This window comes from Mustela erminea, chromosome X (assembly GCF_009829155.1).
Source record: "Mustela erminea isolate mMusErm1 chromosome X, mMusErm1.Pri, whole genome shotgun sequence".
NCBI classification, from domain to species: Eukaryota; Metazoa; Chordata; class Mammalia; order Carnivora; family Mustelidae; genus Mustela; species Mustela erminea.
Window position 1 is genome coordinate 2,009,679 of NC_045635.1, and position 16,636 is coordinate 2,026,314.

The 16,636-nt window shown below is 49.8% G+C and overlaps 1 protein-coding gene and 1 long non-coding RNA gene across 2 annotated transcripts in view; both read right to left on the reverse strand.

Moving 5' to 3' along the window:
• Positions 1–16,636, reverse strand: part of PRKX (protein kinase X-linked) — a 76,886-nt gene that overhangs the window by 54,775 nt on the left and 5,475 nt on the right. The gene's annotated exons all lie outside the window — the stretch shown is intronic.
• LOC116583606 lies at positions 5,481–10,209 on the reverse strand. The gene is made up of 2 exons (XR_004282803.1): positions 6,195–10,209; positions 5,481–6,146 (listed from the first exon to the last, which is right to left on the reverse strand). It is a non-coding gene; the product is annotated as an uncharacterized LOC116583606 (long non-coding RNA).

Here is a 16,636-nt window from a genome sequence, read left to right on the forward strand (position 1 = left end):
GAAAAGGTAGCAATTGATCCCAACTAAAGAGCCCCTGGCAGCCAGCCCGGACAGGTCAGAGTGAACCACCACCAGCTGCAATTACATAAAAGTATTCACATGTACACAAATAATTACAAAGGCATTTCTATTTAAACAAAGACAAAGACAGAGGTGCCTGGGTGGTTGAGTCGGTTAAGCATCTGACTCCTGATTTCAGCTCAGGTCGTGATCTCAGGGTCATGAGTTCAAGCCCTACACTGGGCTCCATGCTGGGTGTGGTGCCTGCTTAAAAAAAAAAAAAAAAAAAGAAGAAGAAGAAAAGAAAAGAAAAAAAAAAAAAAGAAAAAGTAAACACAAAGACAGACATGGATACTGGGTTTGATTTGAATGTGTCTGTATTCAGGACTCCTTCTTCCTCCGCAAAGGCACAGACGAAATTAAATTCCACTTCATTTATTTATTTAATCTGGCTATGACAATAGGGCTTTATTTTGTGCCATGGAATGGACTCTGACTGGGTTACAGAGAACCTGTGTTCCCTGACCCCAGGGCAAGAAGAGTCACAGAAGGCATTAAAGATGGAGAGATGCACAGTCATGTGACAGATGATGGGTGGATGGATGGATGGATGGATGAATGGTTGGATGGACGGATGGATGGTTAGATGGATGAATGGATGGATGGATAGATGGATGGATGGTTGGATGGATGGATGGTTGGATGAATGGTTGGATGGATGGATGGATGGATGGATGGATGGTTGGATGGATGGATGGATGGATGAATGGTTGGATGGATGGATGGTTGGATGAATGGTTGGATGGATGGATGGATGGATGGTTGGATGGATGGATGGATGGATGAATGGTTGGATGGACGGACGGATGGTTAGATGGATGAATGGATGGATGGATAGATGGATGGAAGGATGGATAGATGGATGGATGGATGGATGGATGATGGATAGTTAGATGGACAGATGGATGGATGGATGGATGGTGGTGGATGGATGGATGGTGGTGGATGGATGGATGGCAGACAGACGAATACCTGGGTGGGTGGGTGGATGGATGGACAGAGACATTGACTGATTGAAAAGATAAATGAGACAGATAATGGATGGACAGAAGCATGGAGGAGAAGATAATAGAAGCTCCTAGATCAGCACAGACAGACACACAGATCACAGGCAGATGACTGACAGTTGATATAAGTAAGAGAGAGGAGATCAATAATGGATGGATGGGGTGGACGGATGGAGAGACAAAAAGATTAGACAGCTAGTAGATAAAGAGAGATATAGATGAAATAATAGGTGGTTGATACTTACATTGATAAATGACAGAGAACAAAAATGAGATAGATAAGATGGATGGACAGACAGATGGACAGAATGGCACCAGCTTATAAACAGACAGACAGATACTAATTCACTTTTTAAGCATATTCCCCAAACAGAAAAGAAAACTTCACCAAAACCCACTTGGCATTAACACTTAACTTCCTGCTTCACATAATAATAGGCCACACAAGGTTGGGACGCTCAAAACTACGCAAGAGCTTCAAGCACAGAGAGAAAAAAAAAAAAAACAAGAAACCAGCACAAGACCGAGCCCAAGTCTGCCTCCCATCCTGGAAGAGCCTACACCCAGCACGTCATGCGTGAGTAGAACAGTAACACGCGGACGACAGCACTTAAACACACCAGCTGCGACTGCTAGGAAGGGAAGTGAGAGTCGCTCCTGACACGCGGGAGGGACGGCACAGCCATGCCTGAGTTAAAGACCCATGCAGCTCACCATCACCCGCATCCTGCATAGTTTCCTAATATGCAGTGTCCCCTCAATCAGGACGCTCCGTGCACTATCCAATGGGCATCCCAGATGCTAAGGAAACAGGGCAGGCACCTTCCAGGGGAGGAGAGGAGGGTGCAGGAGACCCTGTGCCGCTGAAATGGGGGGGATGGTCAACAGGCCAACGGTGGATGGGAAATCTACAGGACAGCTTCCCAGCAGGACTGTAGAGACGTGGGAAGGAAATGTTGCGGTGCATGCTTTCCCTATGCATACTGCAGAGAAGCACGCTTCAAAGAGGGTGTCCCCAGGAGTGAACAGAGCACCCCCACCTCCCTTCCCATTGCTTGGGCAGCCACTGTGCCCTGCCCTGCATTTCCAGGGAACACGTTCCTTCCTTCTCCTTCAACTTGGTGTGGTACATTAAGGTACAGAGGGTGACAGAGGGGGTCTACACTGAGCAGTACTGACCACAACCCTTCCCGGGTGGCACCCCCCAAGAAGCTACTGAAGGGTATGGACCATGCTCAGATCCAAGACTGTCTGAAGATGGTACACCCCTGTCCTCCTCCTCCACCATGGCCCAAGATGCACCAACAGTACATAACTTGGTGGAAAATCACACAGCCTTCATTCAGCAGGTGCTTGATGTGGTCTGAAGGAATTAAGCAAGACTGGTACCCAGCAGGAAGGCTCTCGGACTCCATGAGTAACCTAGACAGCTGACCCTTCAGGAATGCGTGGATTAGCTGTGCCAACCCCCTATGCAGCCAAACAGTCTTCATGCGACTTCTGACTGCCGCAAAACGCAACTACTGATAGCCCATGGTTGACCAGAAGCCTACCTCAGGACAGCTGACTCCCACACAACGTGCATGTTCTATGCATTATTTACTGTACTTTTACAATAAAGTGAACTACAGAAAAGAAAATGTAATTAATAAAATGCTACGGGAAATACATTTACAGTATTGTACTGCATTTATTGTTAAAAAAATTAGAATAAAATAAAAATCATATATAAGTGACCCCTCCCAGTTCAAACCCACGGTGTTAAGAGTTCGCTACTATAACACAATGCATGAATTTATCACTGTAAAACTCTCCTGTTTTGTTTTTGTTTTGACTTTTTTTTTTTTTTTTGATTTCCCCTTCCTGGTAATCTCAGAAAAAGTTATAAGCTACAATATATGAAATAGCATCTAACACATGCAATCCCCTCTCAAAAACCCACTTCTTATTGGGGGCGCCAGGGTTGCTCAGTGGGTTAAGCAACTGCCTTCACCTCAAGTCATGCTCCCAGAGTCTTGGGATCGAGCCCCACATGGGGCTCCCTGATCAGTGGAGAGTCTGCTTCTCCCTCTCCCTCTGCTGCTCTGCCTGCTTGTGCTCTCTCTCTCTCTCGCTCACTCTCTCTGTCAAGTAAATAAATAAAATCTTTAAAAAATAAATAAAAATAAAATTCTTGCTGTACACAACTATAATCAGACTTCTGTTTTGGGGGGACAAGGCCCTTAAAAAAAATGTGTGCTAATTCTGTGACTGAACTTAAAACACAGAACTGGACACTTTGAAAGGGTGAAACATATGGCCTGTGAATTGTACCTCAATAAGCAAAAGTTACAGAAAAGAGGTGTGTTTTGGATAATCTCATGAAGATTCTTTTTTTTTTTTTTTTTTTAAACTTAGAATATTTACTTCAATGATCAGGTGAAAAGACTGAACTAATTCATCTCAACCCTGGGTGGGAGGGGGGTTGTGTGAGTTTAGACGGCTTTGTTTTTTGGGTTTTTTTTTTTTTTTTAACGAGTAACTCCCTCAGAATTTTGCTGAGTCAAGCGACATTCGATTTCACACTGTCCTATTTCAAAAGATAAAAATAGAACAGCCGTTTTGAAAGCACAATTCTACAAGTTATTTACTAAATTATCCTCTCCCCTATCATAGATACAGAATGGATAATCAGGAAGGAAAAACACACACACACACACACACACAGAGGAAGTTTCCACCCGCCCCCAACAGGAGCAAATGTCCCACAAGGGAAATGCCTGGAATTCCTGGCTTGGCTGTGGTGTTCCTATAAGCACGGTATCTGCAGCTCTGAGCTCTGTATGTCACTTGGGTGAATCTTCACCAAGAAGAACAAAGGTGGGTCTTCACACGTTCCCAATTTAAAAGCTAGGCAGCCCTAGAGGCAGCCCAACGCTGGTTCCAGGATGGGACGGAAAGTCACAGTCACCCCTGAAATGCTCCAAAATGTACTACAGCCCTTTAGATCAGGGTTTCTCAACCTCAGCACTGTGGACATTTGGGACTGCATGACTCTCCCGGGCGGGGCGTCAGCGTCTCTGGTCTCCACCCACCATATGCCTGGAGCAACCCTACACCCAGCTGCATCAAACAAAATTGTCCCCTGACCTTGTCAGGTGTCCACGGAGGAGCAGAAACACCACTCGTTGAAAACCACTGCCAAGTGGTTGCTAGAGGATAATTACACAGCCCGATGACAGATAGAGGACTGACAGATGATAGAGGATAGACAGATAATGGATGTATAGATGGATGGACAGATGGGTGCATGGATGATGGATGGATGGATAAAAGGATCAATGATGGATAAATGGATGGATGGATGAATGGATGGATAGACAGATGGACAGATGGACGGATGGACAGATGGATAAATGAATCAATGGTGGATGGAAGGACGGGTGGATGGACAGACAGAAGGATGAATGGATGGACAGATGGATGATGGTCGGATGGATAAATGGATCAATAATGGATAACTGGATGGATGGATGGATGGACAGATATACAGATGCATGGACGGATGGATGAACAGATGGATAAATGGATCAATGATGGATAAATGGATGAATGGATGGACGGACCGATAGACAAATGGAGGAGGGGATGGATGGACGGACAGACAAATCAGACAGAATCTCTCTCACTAAGGCAGCTTCCTCCATTTGATGCCCACATCTCAGCGCCCCAAACTGCAGCTGAGACACGGCAAAGTGTCCAGTAGGGGCAGAATTGTCCCCCATTAAGACCCACTGCCCAGTAGAACTTGCCATGGGGCAGGAAGCTTCTCCATCCTGCTGTCTGCTGCCAGTAGACACGCACTGACAGGGGGCTCCTGAGTCTGAAATACTGACTGGCTAATGAGACACTACTCTTACCATGTTCCATGGGGCTAATGGCTGCCATATTGGACAGCTTTAAAGTTCTACCATTGGGCTCATGCTCAGTTCCTGTTATCAAGGGCTAACTACCAGGTTAGAAATATTTAGAGTTCTACCATTGGGCTCATGCTCAGTTCCTGTTATCAAGGGCTAACTACCAGGTTAGAAATATTTAGAAAACTCCACCGGGATCATGCCGTGAGCTGAAGGCAGAGGGTTATCCAACTGAGCCCCCCGGGCACCCAAGACTTTTCCTTTTGAGTCAGTTTCGAATGGAAACTGGAGAGTGGAGCAGACTGAAGACTACGTTGGAGGGTCACTGGGAAGAAATAAAGGGAATGAGGCGGGAGCCACACAGAGCACTGGAATTTCGGAGGAGCACTAGAGAGCACAGCAAGAGAAGGGAGGGACTGTGAAACCCCTTGAGTGAGCTCTCCATGCCAAGGGCAGCAGGAAATCACCCAATGACAGGAAGTGCCTGTGGGGGTGGCTTTGGTTCTGTGTGCTTTTGTTTTGTTTTAAAGATGTCCTTGTCATGATAGAAGCCACTGGGAGGAAGAGCCAGGGCAGTGATACCAATCAGGACAGAGCCTAGAGCCAAGGGTGAAGAGCAGGGGTGACAGGGAGATGCAGAGCCAAGATGGCGGCAGTGGAGGGGGGTGGTGGGAAGCAGAGGGAGGGTGGACAAGTCTCCAGGGGATGGTGTCAGCATGAGAAGCTGCGGTCATCTACCAGAAGCCTTGGCAGGTGTTCAGGGATCTGCTGAGTGGTTTGGTTTGGGGGAAGAAGGTCCAAAATTCCACATGGCACCATCCTGTGGACATGTCAAGGATGAAGGGTGTCATGGGCTGAACTGTGTCCACCCAGAGAGGCAGGTCCATGTCCTGAGCCCTAGTACATGCGAATGTGGTATTATTTGGAAACAGGGTCTTTGCAGATGTAATGAAGTTGAAGATTTCAAGAAGAGGTCATCCTGCTTTAGGATGGCCCTAAATCCAATGATAAGGGTAAGACACAGAAGAGCAGGGACACAGATACAGAGAAGAAGCCACATGAAGATGGGAGGCAGAGATGGAAAGACATGGCCACCAGCCCAGGAATGCCTGGAGCCCCAGAAGCTGGAAGAGGCAGGAAGGACCCTCCCTGCAGACCTGAAGAGGAACATGGCCCTCCCCACCTGGATCTCAGTGGCCCTGCCCCACCTGAATCTCTGGTCCTGCCCCACCTGGATCTCAGACTCTGGTCTCCAGAGCTGGGGGAGCATAAATTTCTGTTCTTGTAAGCCACCAGGTTTGCAGGGATTTGTCAGAACAGCCCCAGGAATGTACAACAATGGGCTTCCTGGTTTTGGGGAGATGTGGACCCCCAACAGACACTGCTTCAGAGACATGCCCCCCATGCTCACTCAAGAGAAAGGTGTAGATCAGAGCTGTGCCTCTGGCAGCCAACACCTCCATGGTGAGTGGACATGAAGCAAGCAGGACCAAGACACCCTTTGATCTGGGGGAATTTACTGTTTTAATTATTTAAACTTTCCGCAATCCCAATCACAATGGTTTCTCTTTCGCTGTTACATCCTATTTTCGCTGATGGAAACAGTATCTTCTCCAACTTCCCTGAAAACAGGACTCTAAAAAGGTCTCCTGTGTTCCTCTTTTGGTTTTCATCAGTCTTCTCTTAGGTGCCCTGAATTATCTGCGTTTTCTCGGATCACATGTCTTTACTTATCTCGATGCCTCACACAGGGTAACCTCCTGATAAACACCGGGTTTGCGGTTTCTTCCCACTGAAGAAGAAGACGGACACCAGGAAGAGTGACTCAGAAAGTTTCCATGTGTGAGGGAGGCTGGGGGTGCGGAGACCAAAAGCATTAGGAGAACTTGGTCCTGGAGCGCCTCAGAAGCTGCGTGCTTCCTCCCCACTTGTGTTTACCCGAAACCCTACTCAGCCCTGAACATCTGCTATCAGATCCCAGTTCCTTCTTGGCACCTTGATTACAACCCTGAACACAATGACCTTTTCTCAGTTATCAGTATTAGTAAGCTTCTGGGAAATGTAAACTACATCCTATCTTTTAATGTCCCCCAAATAAACTCTGCAGTTCCTCGCCCAGGGGACACGCTAATTATCACTTTCAGAACAGCCTAAATGATGCCTTTGCAAAGATAACCCAAACCTACATCACGATGGGGACACCCAGAGTTCCTAAGAAGCAATGCAACCGGTAGCATTCGATTTTGAACCAAGCGACCCGTTCCCTTCGGTGGCGCAAGATGAAAAACGAGAATTCAAGCCACATAATTGGGGCATAGTGAGGCGTTTCATTCCCTGAAGGCTCTCTGTACATAAGATTCCCCATCAGTCAGTCCCTGTTGGTGGTCCGTCAAGAACCTCTTAGACTGGGGCACTGGTTTAAAACAAGAGTTTTCAAGCTCCCCGATCTCAAGATTCTTTGGCAAAGACCTTCAGAAACAGATCGGGGACCGTAACCCATGTCTGCTTGTTTGTGGGCATCGCTCTCTGGAGATAGTAACCGTATCAGCAAGCAAAGCACAAATGTCTAAAACAGAAGAGTGAGTAAGGACAGTCTGCTGATGGTCACAGGTGATACCGTCCCAAGGTCGGGGAGCCTCCGGAAATAGCCACATGCCCAGGCAAGAGAGAGAGAAAGAGAGAAAAGGATGAAAAATATCTTCATGGTACCATGAAAGGACCCTTGACTCATGGAGTCACCAGAAGGCTCTCCACACCCCACCTGGAGAACCACTTTGGTCTTGGTGATGAGCTCATAGTAGCGAGCCATCATGCAACCAAAGAGTTCACTCAAGAGGTGTTCAATGAACTGCAAATGCAGGGAAGACATGCCGTATACGAAATCCGGGCATCCTGAAAGTCTTGACCAAAGAACATGTTCTTGGAGAAATCACAGCCAGATGTAGAACGTCTTCCATTCACTGCTGCTAAGGGTTCCCACTTCAAGCCACAGCCTCTAGGATGAAAGGCACTCCTGGACAACATGATGAGACTCTGCTTGCCCCCAACCATCTCCCTCCAACCTTCCTTCCCCATCTTCAGGGATATCCAGTTCCCATAGCTCAATCCTGCTTCCCCAATGACTACAGGGCTCCCACATCATCCCCCAGGAGGCTTCAGGAGGGAAGGGGCCTGAGGGTCCAAGACAGACACCGGAAACTATTCCCCAGCCGAGTCCCTACATTAGGGTAACAATCAATCCTTCTTCACCTTCTCAAGAGGCAGGTGAGCCAGGTAGACGGCAAGCACGATGGGATCCCATCATGAACCAAGAAACCGAGGGAAGGGTCCGTCTGCTACATCCCGGGCCTGACTCTCGCCCGGGAGGGGCAGGAGCCACAGACCACAATTTTGACCTAAGGCACATTCCCATGCGAGCCCCATCATGGCAGGGCAGTGAAAGTCAGACCCGTTTCGAACAACTACACACCACCCCTTTGGGACATGAAGGTCAATGGCAGAAAAAATAAATTAAGGAGCCTGGGACCCCAACTGCGGTGTGTGACATTGTTTCTGGAACATTCCAGAGGAACAATGGAAGCCTGAAGCAGAACACCATCCCATGACCCTGGGATCACGACCTGAGCCGAAGGCAGTTGCTTCGCCAATGGAGCCCTCTGAGGTGCCCCCAGATCTTCTTTTCCAAGAAACACAAGCCCCCAGATCTCAGAGCAGCTGTCCTGAAATGCGGCACGTTCTGGGGACACGCTTCTGTATCCCTTGGCTGCCAACCTGTGTTTTTCCGACACCGTAGAAAGAAAAGTCAGGGGAAGGGTGAGCACATCCAGAAGCAGAAGAAAGACCAAACACGAAAGAAGAAATCCGTGCAATGACGAACAGGAAATCGACAGAAGAAGAAGAAAAAAAAAAATCAAAGAGAGGAAACTCTGGTTCTTGGAAAAGATCTACACAATGGACCCTCCAGTATCTGTCACCAAAATAAAATACAGAATTGTGCAAAAAGGGAGCAAAGAAAACTCTTCCTAAGTCCAATCACCCGACAAGAACAACACCCGAGCGTCCAGGGCGTAGGGAGTCATTCCTGATTTCATTTTCCTACACGCGTTGCTTTTTTCTGAAGGTGGAAAGACGGTGGGATCCAGCCCCGGAGAAGAGGACAATCTGGGCAGACTGGCTGCTCCATGCCCTTCCTGGATTGTGCCATCTCTGCAGAATGATTTCCTCCTCGGGAGTTGTCCCCAAACGTCCGGCTGGCTCCGTAGGGTCAACGGGGACCGCCCAGGGACACGCCCCCAACGTGAGCACACCCGCCCGCACAGCCGGCCCGCTTCTGGCTGCTCTCCCAGCTCAGATCCCCAGGGAGGCCCCCAGCATGACAAAGACCTTCTTTCTCCGGAGCCCCGGCTGTTACCCAGACACACCCAGCCCCACATCTGCCCTGGTCCTTTGTTCTGTGGAGTGGCTCCCAGGATAATGATCCAGCGGGATGAAATCATCCACCAAATTAATTGTCAACCACTTCAGAAGAACTCCCTGGAGGCTGCCCGGGGAACCTCCTTCACAAGCTGCTTCATCGGAGCGATCTGCAAACCAACCACCTCAACACAGGGTCTCTTGTGCCGGCCCAGGACCCGGGCTCTCGTGAGGCTGGGTGTGCCTGCCTGATGGGACCGCATGCATTTCCGCAGGGAGTCTGTGGGACAGTGGCCTTCTTTGGTGACCTCCTGGAGAAACCAGCAGGGATTTCCAAGTGGGGAAGGGGGTGAACGAAGCTTAACACGAAACACACCGTGCCCAAGGTACATGAGTCCCTCAAACATGGAACTATCCACTTACGCAGAGTCCCAGGGCGCCCAGGACATAGCCTGGGCAGGCTGTCTGCACCGAGCAGGTTGGGAAGGTGCAAACAGATGATGACGGGGTCCAGTGGACTCCTGAGCTGAGCTAAGGGACTGAAAGGACTACCCCGATGTGTCCTACAGAAAACTCCTACATGGGGACCTGGGATGCTGAGGGCTGTAGCAGGCTCCCACCCTGAAATATCTCCACTTGGCCTCCTTGGGGAGCACAGGGAGCAAGAGCGAGCCATGGAACACACACCCACTTCCATCCTTGACACAGGATGCTCTGCTGGGGCGAGCCTTGGACACTCAGGATCCATCCATGGACAGATCACCGGACAACTTCAAGTGCACTGGAGTCAATGTACTATCACGTTGTGTGTCATTCAGATGTCGTCCAAAGACCACTAAACCGCTTCAACGTGCCCTAACGGTGAAGCCCGAGCATACCATCCCGGTCCACCCCGCCCAGTGTACAACTGGAGACCCCTACCCGCAAGAAGCAAGGGGAACACTCCTGGAATTAGCTGCCTAGAAGTTCTCATTGTGTTGGTTTTACTATCCTCGCATGAGCTCACTCAGAACAGAGAACTGGCCAACTTTACCAAACTTGGTGCCTGGTTCAGAGCCCCCCGCCTGACCGTGCATCTGGGGCCGGGCACAAGCTTCTGGAAGGTAAGGTTGTCTCATCCCAGCTTTGGGCCATCCCATCGCCGGGGCTCCTTGTCACATGAGAACGGGTTGTGCGTGCCCAGCGAAGGGGACGAGTCCCAGGGGAGGGGCGCAATGAGTCCTTGTCAGGGTCCAGTCAGGTACAGGAGGGGACAGGTGTAAACTGGTGAGTTAACCCAATGAATGGTGTCTTCCCACCTCTCTCTGTCTCTGTCTTTGTCTCTGTCTCTCTCTCTCACACATACACACACACAACTTAGAGCCATATGCATAGCTAATCAGAGCCAGCATCTCTCCTCCTAATGGAAGCTTTTTACTGTTAATGTGGTTTGTCCATTGGCGGAAGTCAGCGCAGATGGACAGGGCACAGCAGCCACCACCCAACCCACTCCACCCAACTCCACTCCACGCAACCCCACTCTCTGAAGCCCACTCTTAGAAGCCGTTTCTAAGGCGAGGAACACAGAGCACATGACAGGAGGTAAACAGAATAACACCCCCTGCCTCGAAAAAGGCATCAACATCCTAATCCCCAGATCCTGTGCCTACGAGAGTTTAAGGGAGAACTGAGTTTCCAGGTGTTCCTTACAGATGCTAACTAGTTGACCTAAATTAGGGAGACATCCTCAGTGATGCGGGTGAGTCCTTCCAAGTGTTATGAGAGAGGAAGGGGAGAAAGACCAGAGACAGAGACACAGCATCGTGAGAAGATCTGACCCAACTCAGCTGGTCCGAGCAAGTGGATGAAGGCATCATAAGCCAAAGAAGGACTACAGCATCTAGAAGCTATAAGAAGCAGAAAAACGGACTCTCCCCCAGAGTTTCTAGAAAGGAATGCAGCCCCGCTGTCCCTTGATATGAACCCACTAACACACACCACCCTCACCTGCAGAGCTGTGAGACTGAAAAAATATGTGGTGTTTCAAGCCACTAGGCATGGGGTCATTTGTTGGAGCAGCTGCAGAAGAGCAATACAGGGAGAAGGTCCATGAGTGAGATCACAGAAGGAGAACAAGGGAAGAGGACCTTGCAGTAGGGCTGCCTCTGGGACCCTGCCCTGTGCCCCAATTCCCTAACCCCAGAGCTATCACACAGAGGTGTCCTGTGCAGGGGTGGGTAGAGGGTGATGGCTCTCAGCAGCCTCAGGACAAGCCTGGCCAGAGACTGCAGGTGCACTGAACGGAAGAAGCTCCAAATCCAGGCAAATGTCACCAGCACCCATGCCTGAAATGATGAACCTCCACTATGCTTGGGAATGGATGGTCATCACGATGATGATGATGATGACGGCGATCGCGATGCCTGCTTTGGTGAGCCGTGCTTACTTCCTGGCTAATGCACAGAGGACAGGAAACACAGGTGCTCCAGGCTGAAGGTCCACACTCCTCCTCAAACGATGGAATAAAACACAACACAAACCTGACCAGATACGTGGACAAGGACCACCTCCACCATGGAGGGTCTGAGCCCTTCATGGACGCTGCCTCAAGGACCGCATGGGGCACACGGCGGGATGGAGAGCCAGGTCCAGAGGCATCGTGAAACCACGCTCCATTTAGGGAACACCGAGATCGGAGCCAGAGAGGCCAAGAGGCAGGGTTTCTGTCCCAATCACCCAACCCAAGAAGCTGAGCACCAATCCCATGCACTGGGTTGGTTCTCGACTGCCCAGACCCCTCCTCCTCAGCAACAATGGGGGGAGCAGCCCCCAGGAGCAAAAGAATAAAAAAGGCAGGTCATGAAACAGGGATGAGCTACAGACCCAGAAATAAAGCTTCAAGGGCACCAGTCTCTCCAGAAGTAACTTCTACATGGGTGCGGGGTTTCAGTTTGGGCAGACGGAGAAGTGTTGGAGGCCGGCAAATCTAGGACTTACGGCCTCCAAGACTGGGAGAGAGAGAGAATAAATGTCTATTGTTGAAGCTGTCCCATCTCTGGTACTTTGTTTCTCTAAGCAAACTCATAAGAAGATAAACACAATGTAGTCTTATCCATTCCATGTGTGATGGTCACATAAAAGTGTGACTTGTTTAATGCCACTGAGGTGTCCACTCAAAACTGGTTAGAATGGTGAATTTCACATGGTATCATTACCATTAAAAAATTCGTATAAAAAAAAAAAGAATTAGAAAGTTGGTGAGGTCACCTGACCATCCAGAGTGGTCACCCAAGGTGACTTCCCAACACACACAGAGGGACCCGGTTGCATACAACCAGTCACACAGACATCACAGCAGATGGGCTGGAGGGTCGCCATTCTCAATGGAGCATGAAGGAGATCCACAGCGCCCCAGGAAAGCCACCAGAACATGGGGCATTCGGGCAGCAGGACCTACACACACCAACCTTGGGAATGAGCAACACCTCTCATCTGAAGGGGCTCTCCCTTTTCAAGGAAGAAAGAATGCCCACCAGCCATGCAGTGGTCTGGGAAAGGTGCCACTTGAATGAACAAAGAACCTTTTGAGTTGATGGGTTCTGGGAGGCATCACTCAAATGGAAGGCCCAACACCTCTGTGGGACGGTTATAAGTGACCGGTGAGAAAGAACGAGTGATGATGGGTGGGTGTTGATGCACGTGACGATGGGAAGGACAGGTGCTACTGAGAAGAGCAGAGAGAGGGTCTTCGCTCTACTACCAGAGTCTTCTAGCTTTCTCTCATGAATGGATCCTGCTTTCGGCCCTGTAAGCTGATGAGCCAAATCCACCTGGGGTGACGCTACCCTATTCCATTATGGGACCCCCAAGGGGACACAGTATCTCTGATGCAAAGTTTCACAGGTGGAATGGGCTGAACTTTGTCCCTCCCGCACAGAAAATTTATATTTACGTCCCAATCTCCATGACCTCAGAATGCATCTATCTTTGGAGATGGGGTCTTTAAAAGTGATTAAGGTAAAAGGAGGTCATTGAGGTGTGTGGCCAGATCCCGGATCCCACAGGTGTGCCTCATAAGAAGAGAAGATTAAGACATAGGGCTCCTGGGTGGCTCAGTGGGTTAAACCACTGCCTTCAGCTCAGGTCATGATCTCAGGGTGCTGGGATCGAGTTCCTCATTGGGCTCTCTGCTCAGCAGGGAGCTTGCTTCCTCCTCTTTCTCTCTGCCTGCCTCTGTCTACTTGTGATCTGTCTGTCAAATAAATTAAAAAAAAAAAAAGACATAGACATGCACAGAGGGAAGACTACGCAAGGACACAGGGAGAAGACGGAGTCTACACACAAGGTAGAGAGGCGTCAGGAGGAACCAGCCCTGGCCGCACCTGGATCTTGACTTCCAGCCTCCAGGACTGGGAGAGAGAAAATAAATGCCTATTGTTGAAGCTGTCCCATCTCTGGTACTTTGTTTCTCTAAGCAAACTCACAAAAAGAGAAACAAAATGTACTCTTATCCATTCCATGAAATATTAGTCACAAGAAAGAATGAACTACTGACCCATACTAACTGTATGGATTAAACTCAAAAAATACCACTGGAAATGAAAGAAACCAGTTAAAAAAGGCTCCACACTGTATGATTCCATGCTTATGAAATGTCCAGAATGGGCAAATCCACAGAGACAGAAAGCAGACTGGTGGGAGCCACGGGCAAGGGGAATAGGGAGTGACTGCTTAGTAGTGGGTAGAGGGTGTTCTTTTGGGGCTGATGGACGTGTTTAAGAAGTAGATGGAAGGGATGATCCCACACTGTAGATGTGGTAAATGCACCTGAGATGTTCACTGTAAAACAATTTGGTGTTCTGTGGATTTCAAAGAAAAGTTTCACGAGTGCCAGAAGTGGCGATGACGGCAGACATAATGCTGAAGATAGGAGAAAGTGGTAGGATGTGGACAGGAGTTGAAGGGAAGGTGGTGATGAAGGTGGTGGTCGTAGTGATGATGACGATGATGGGGCTGGTGACGATGGTGATGGTGGTCATGACGGCCATGATGATGATGATGGTACTGGTGAGAAAGATGGTAGAAAGCGGTAGGATGTGGGTGGGTGCTGACTGGAAGGTGTGATGAATGAAGGTGGTGATGATGAGGAGTTTGATGGTGATGGTGACAGTGGTCATGATGCTGGTGATGATGGCTGAGATGATCAATATGGTGGAGAAGGTAGAACGTCAGCAGGTGGAAGGGGAAGGCACTGATAAAGGTGATGGTGATGATACAGAGATCTCTCCCCAACACGCTCCATCCAGAACCCTCCCCCAATGGGGCCCAATGGCAGTGCCAGTTTTCTAATTATTTCACCCCCAAAACATATTTCACCCAAAAACCATGGAGTTACCCATGATTCTTCTCTAACTCACTATTACAGACTGAATGTTGGTGTCCAACCACCCCCAATCCCAACAAAAATTCATGCCTTGAAGGCCTAAATCGCAACGTATTTAGAGATGAACCTCCAAGAAGTAACAAAGGAGAAACAAGGTCATCAGGGTGGGGCCTTCATCCTACAGACCATGTGTAAGTGTCCTTATAAGAGACACTACCCACACCCCTTCTCCTCGCACATGCAGCCAGGAAAACCCACGTGAGGACACACACTACAGGTCCCACACAGAAGCTCTGCACCTTCACGTCTCTGCTTGTCCCGTCCCACATGGGCCACAGTAACCCTCTGAGAGCTTCGAGAACATGCCCGGTGGGCTCTGAGGTCGCCCTGTAGCTCCAAAGCACACTGCAGAGAATAGTAGCAGCAGCACCACTGAAACTTGTTAGAAATGCTGAGTTTCAGGCGCCCTCCATCTTGGGGTATCAGAAAACCTGTTGCGTGGGGCCGGCCACCTGCTCCAGGGGATTCTGCTGCTGCTCAAGGTGGAGAACCAGCCTCTGTGCCCATGGTCTTCCTAGGGTGTCCCCACGGCTAAGCCTCCTCACCTTCCAGGATTTGAGCAAACCTCTCATGCTGTAAAAGGCAGATCGCAGGACCTCCCATGCAGGGCAGCGTGCCCCTACCCCTCCTCTGCACACTGCTTCTCCAATCCTGGTGCCACTGCTCTGTTCTCCCCCACACTTCAGACGGGGACTTCCAATAAACCACCAAATGCAGGTGTCACTGCCCACCGCTCTCAGGATAACATAAACTCAACAAGCAGGGCCCCGTGTTGAGCTCCCTATGACCTGCGCCATCCAGGGTCCAGCGTGAGCAGGAATAGCTACCATCCTGAGGAGCCTGGGCCCAGGGACTTCCCAACATGGGGGACTTTCAGGCTTTCCGGGAAGGTCCCTGCCCAATGTGGACATGCCAACTGGCCTATGCAAGAGGGAATAAACAAACATCTGCTGGGCCATTGCCCTCAGCACACAGGCCGTGCTGAACACCACAATACAACCCAACAGCTCTGCAGTAGGGTGCTATGATGTCACCATGAGCCACATGCTCCCGGGAGAAGGGACAACCCCTGCCCTAGACATGGAGCCAGCAAACAGCCCCAGAGAGTCTCTGTCCCCACTCGGCTGCCTCACTGAAGCAGGGCAAGAGACACGGGCGCCATGGGAGAGGAGGAGGACACAGGGCAGGGGACTGCTGGGCCACCAACAGTTACCAGACGGTGCAAACAGAGAAGGGTGGCAGAAACCCCCTGAGGCAGTGGCCAGCTCCCCTCGTGGACATCCTTGTGAGATCACGGGAGATGACTGGCCCCGTCTATCATCACGACATCATCAGTCTGGGTTACCCAGTACTTTCCTCCCCTTCCCTGCAAGAAACAGCACATACAGAGTCCCCAAGGAAAAAAAAAAAAAAAAAAGGAAAAGATGAGTCTCCAAAGGGTGGTGAAGGTCGTGACACTGTGGTCTTGAAAAAACCTTGGGGGAAATACAGAGAGAGCCCCACAATGTCCTTCCCAGAGACTGAAAGTGGTTTTCAGAGAAATCGTAACACGTTAATCTCTCAGAAAAGAACACTGTGGTCAGAAGTGTCCTCACTGCTGAACCCAGGCAGCAAGTGCTGCCTCTGCCCATTTCTCCCAGTGACAAAGACACCCTTCCAGGGTGTCCCAGCTGAAGAGGAACTCACCCAGGAAAGGGATCTGAGACCATCAGCCATGTCCCCACCCATGTGGGTAATGCAAGCAGGGACAAGGAGGGTTGACCTAGACAGACATGGAGAGTGAGGTGTCCTCCCCTGGGAATTCCAGGATGAGATGAAGGAAGCGTGGTGCTGGGGCA